Genomic DNA, 5203 nt, shown 5'->3' on the forward strand with positions numbered 1-5203 from the left:
TTTCAATGTTGCTGTCGATTGACTCAATCATGCCTCAGGCTGGCTGTTCTGGCAAGCACTTCAATTTTTTTTAGTGTTGCAATATTGTGGTGAAACTGTTTCACTTGGCTGAAGAGTCCAGAGCTTCAGGTCATAGTCTCAGGATATGAGGTTGACCAGTTACGACTGAGATCAGGAGCGATCTGTGATATTTTGGATTTTGTACTCCAGAGGACTTGAGTACAGAGTTCCACAGTACTCAGCTCTATTATCAGGAATGTTCAAAACAGATATTGATAAATTTTTTGCTCTCTAAAGGAATCAAGAGATCAGAAAGCAATATTGAGGCCAAAAGTCAGCATTGAATAGGGAAGCAAGATTGAGAGGTCATTTGGCCTATCCCTATATCTATTTCTTATGTTATTTCCTTTTAATTCAGGCCCATGCCGTCAGGGATGGATAATCACAGTATCCTGGCAAATATTCATTCCTCAACCATTAAAACAGAACATCATTATCATGTTGCTATTGTGGGAACTTGCTATGACTAAAATCAATGGCATCTTTCTCACATAAAAGTAATGGCTACATTTCAGAAGTATTTCATTGGCTGTGAAATATTTTGGCACATCTTGAGATCATGAAAGGGGCTAAATATATTTATATATATTTAAATATATACACCCAAGTTCTTTCTGTTATCAGTACTGTGGCTATTTTCTGCACTACACTCAGCGCTTTATTCCTGGCAATGAGAAGCTGAAACAGTCCTTGGTCTAACCTGACCATAGCACAATACATCACCACAGCTTCGTCTGTTTTGTCATGTATTGCATTAGCTATGTAGTTCAACATTTTAATTGGTTTTAATTCTGGTTCGGCATTTGTTGAAAAATGGCGTTTAAAAAAATCCCAGGTCGCTTTTGACTTTAACCACAGCTATTTCACTATAATTAATTCTACAGCTTTCACATTATTCCTTCCCATACTTTTACTTCTCGCATTAAATTTCATTTTCTATTTCATCTTCTAATTGTGCCTAATTCACAGAGTTTGTTGAGTTAATACTCTAGTTTCCCGACTGACTGCTGCAGATTAATTGCCCTACCTGGTTAAGTATTGTCTGCAAACTTTAACCAAAGATTAACTATTACATTTCACCGTACAAGTAAATTGGCAAATGCAGCAGTTCCAATATTGAGTCTTAAAGTTATAGGACTGGTTTCTTGCTGCTGAGGTTGGTAGCTCATGTTGGGAATGCTATTGACTCAGCAGACCTGCACCAGTTTGAAAGGCCTGTGAGATGTGATTTTTGTTCTGGGAAGGCAGGGCCGGGATACAGTCAGACGCCAACCAAGAAATCATCAACAACATAAGTAACAACGTAAGTAACAGGAAATATGGCACCATTGAGAAATAAGAGTGTAGTAGGATTAAATTTTAAAAGTGTATGATGAAATAAAGCTACAAACTCACCTAAGTTCCCTGATAGCACTTCTAAACCCAAGGTTTATGCCCGGAGGGGCAACATCAGAAAATGTATTGTAAATTTTTGAAAATTAAAGAAAAAAATCTATCATACGTTGTGTGGCTCAAATACACGATCTTGAGGTTCACCCCCTCACCTCCTTTCCAGTTCTTCTTTGATCTACTGATCTATCATCCAAGTCTCGGGCCACCTTCCTCCTCGAGCCACCCCTTTCATTCCTCAAGCCTCCCCCTCTTCTGAAGTTCTGAGAGGCAGGAAAGGTTGATGGGGGAAGGGGGGTGCAGGCATGGGATTCAGGAGAGGTTGGGAGGGTTCGGGGGGAGGTCAGAAAAGATTGGGGTGACAATTGGGTGTAGCCATGGAGGTTGGGGGTTAATCGGGTGGATTGGGGTAGTCAAGGGATCGGGGGTAATAGGTGGATCAGTAAGGATTGTCAAGGGGAATTGGGGAGGTCCAAGGATGAATCAGTGGGGTCAGCACCATAGTTACCCAAGAGTTAGAATTGGTTTTAATCCTAAGTTTTTCCGGTAACTGTTCTGCTAAGAGAGTCAAAGCCATCCTAAGTCTCCAATATTACTCGGAGTTTGAGAGTAATCCAGATGCAGAGTAATTACCTGTTGGCAATTTGAATGTCCCAGACAGTTCCCAGGTGGACCTTGCCTGTTGGATCTCTGGGGTGGCCCACAGCACCCTTTCTGGGCTACCTGCTGGGTACACATCCCAATTAATCTTCATAACGTTTAATTCATCCTGCAGGGTGAAAACACGTGCAGTAGTTTGCAGCCACTAATGTTCACTAATGTGAATATGTGTACTGGTGTTAAATAGTCTACACACTGGAGACTTACAAAAATCTGATGTTTATTTGCTATGCACACTGACACAACGCCCACCAACCCACATCGTAAGCCTTAATGTATTAATTGAATATCTTTGCTGATGCTATTGACGTTGTTTTAGTATCATTCTATGTCAATTGAATGCTTCTGACCATTTTGGATGCAAATAAATGTCTGCAGTTAATGTAGTTTGAGTGCAGTGTGATTTTGTTTCAGATCAGTCATTTCGCTTGATCACTGTAAGATGTCAAATGATGACTGAAAGGTTACTTCAGAATGCAGATCATCGCAATTGAGTGAAAATGGACACTGCTGTGAGCAGAATTATGTCAACATTTTCTCACGAGGGCTCACCTAACTCAGTATTTTTCCTCCAATAGTACATCATCCTTCTAACCAGGACTCATTAGGTAGAATTTTCCCAAAAAGTGGCAGGGTCTGATTGAAAACCAGCATGTTTCTCCCTAGAAAAGCATTCAGGTTTTCTCTCCAAATCCTCTAACACTTGGTCAATAAAAAAAGCAGAGGGATGTGTTCAGCGCTGTCATTTTTGAGGGCCGGGGCCTAAAGGTGCCAGTAAGGCCAGCTCCACAGAAGTAAAGACCACCCTGACCCCCACATTATGAAGCAGGCTCCCTTCTGCCAACAGGCATCACAATCGATTCCCTACCCAAAATCACGGGCAATCTCCCCTGACCCCTCAGCCCTGCTCCTTGGCAGGGCCAACCTGACACCGCCAGCGTGGCAGGCCCTGACCACACAGTGGGACTACTATGGCTTCCGCACTTTTGGTGTGGTCATCTTGACTGCTGTAGAGCAGTAGTCATTCTCACCCCTGTGATGTCATGTCGGCAGGACAGGGGGAACATCTGGCGTCCCCAGAAGGTACAGCATTAAGCCTTTTAATCATATTTAAAATGTAGTTAAATTGATGGTAATCGGGTTCATGTTCTCGCTGGGTACATGATGTCACCAGCGGGGTGGGGAAGATCTCATTCTAAGATCTCCCTAGTGCAAATCCCAGCATGGCCCTCGTATGCGAGTTAGTGGCCATGACGGCATTTGTGCCCATATCATGCGGATCTGGAAAATTTTATCCACACCTAAATATTGCTCTGAATCCCTATGGCTTGGAACTTAGTAAACCTTTTTAACAGGGAAATTTACTAAATGCCTTTTGGATGTTTCATTTTTTTTATTCATTTGTGGGCCATGCGCGTAGCTAGCTGGCCAGTATTTATTGCTTATCTCTCATTACCCTTGTTCAGAGGGCATTTAAGAGTCAACCACATTGCTGTGGCTCTGAAGTCACACGTAGGCCAGACCAGGTAAGGACAGCAGATTCCCTTCCCTACAGAAGATTAGTGAACCAGATGGGTTTTTCTGACAATTGGCAATGGTTCATGGTCATCAGTAGATTCTTAATTCCAAATATTTTTTAAAGTTGAATTCAAATTCCACCATCTGCTGTGACGGGATTCAATCCTGGGACCCCAGAACATTAGTTGAGTTTCTGGATTAATTCTCTAGCAATTACCATTAGGCCATTACACAATATTATAATTTTTACTATCGTAAGCTTGGATTGCCACTTCCTTAAAGAAATCAAGGAGGTTGGTCAGATCATATTGGCTGAGTGTTGTCCAAGTAATTCTCAAGTTGACTCATGATAATCAATTCAGTTATTTACATGGAATTGGAGTAATGATAATTGTTCTGTCTTTATCTGTGAATGCTTTGTTATCCTTTTTGAACATGTGCAACATTTTATCCTCTTACAGTGTTTTGAAATAAAGCATCTGTGGATTTATTTGACCATTCTCAGCTTCTTCAGTTTCATTTATAAGCAAGTGTTAAATGATTCATTCTTGAATGTACTCCTTTTTTGGAGTTGGGGATGAGTGAGGATGACATATTCTATCTTCTCAAAGTGAATATTCTGAGGAAGCAATCATTACAGATATTTACTATCTTGTGTTCATTGTCTGGTTCAGGCTTGTTTGTACTTTTAAGGCTACATGGAACATCATAGAATTTCCAGCATAGAAACAGTTCATTCTACTCAACTACCCAATGGTATTTATGATCCACAAGAACCTCATCCCACATTATGTCATCTAATGCTACCAGCAAGTGTTGTTCACCTCAACTACATTATGTGTTAGCAAGTTCCCCTTTCTAATCACTTGCTAGATACAGACTTTTCCAGAAATTGCCCTGAATGGGGCATGGCTTTAAATTAAGGGGTGGTAGTTATAGGACGGATGTCAGGGGTAAGTTCTTTACCCAGAGGGTGGTGAGGGATTGGAATGCCCTGCCTGCTGCGGTTGTAAATGCACCTAGTTTGGGGGCGTTTAAGAGATCTGTGGACAGGTTTATGGACGAAAAGGGATTGGTGTAGATTAGTGGGTCAGTGTTTTTTTTTAACAAAACTGGTCGGCGCAACATAGTGGGCCAAAGGGCCTGTTCTGCGCTGTAATGTTCTATGTTCTATGTTCTATGAACTTCTTATTGGATTTATTAATAAGATCTTATAGTTTTATGCCCATTACTTTTGGATTCAGTGACGAGTGGCGACATTTCTCTGCATCTACCCTATTGGTCATCTTCATAATTTTAAAGACCTCTATTAGATGGCCTCACAGCCTTCTTTCTTCCTGTAATCAGGAACCCTTTTGCTATTGTGATATGAAAAACCTTTACTGTTATTTTTTTGCCCCTGTAGCTGACATACATTTAGATTTCTGTCACTTTGACTGCCTTGATAATTTATTTTTGCACCTTCCTTTGTGTATTAATTAAAGACCTTTTCCTTTCATCTTCTGTAATTTGTGGAGTTCAAAATTCCTTATTGTTTCATTTTTATTGTTTCACCAACCAAAGCTGTGACCTCTAC

The sequence above is a fragment of the Carcharhinus amblyrhynchos genome, chromosome 22 (genome assembly GCF_965287045.1).
Source record: "Carcharhinus amblyrhynchos chromosome 22, sCarAmb.v2.hapA, whole genome shotgun sequence".
In the NCBI taxonomy this organism is placed as follows: Eukaryota; Metazoa; Chordata; class Chondrichthyes; order Carcharhiniformes; family Carcharhinidae; genus Carcharhinus; species Carcharhinus amblyrhynchos.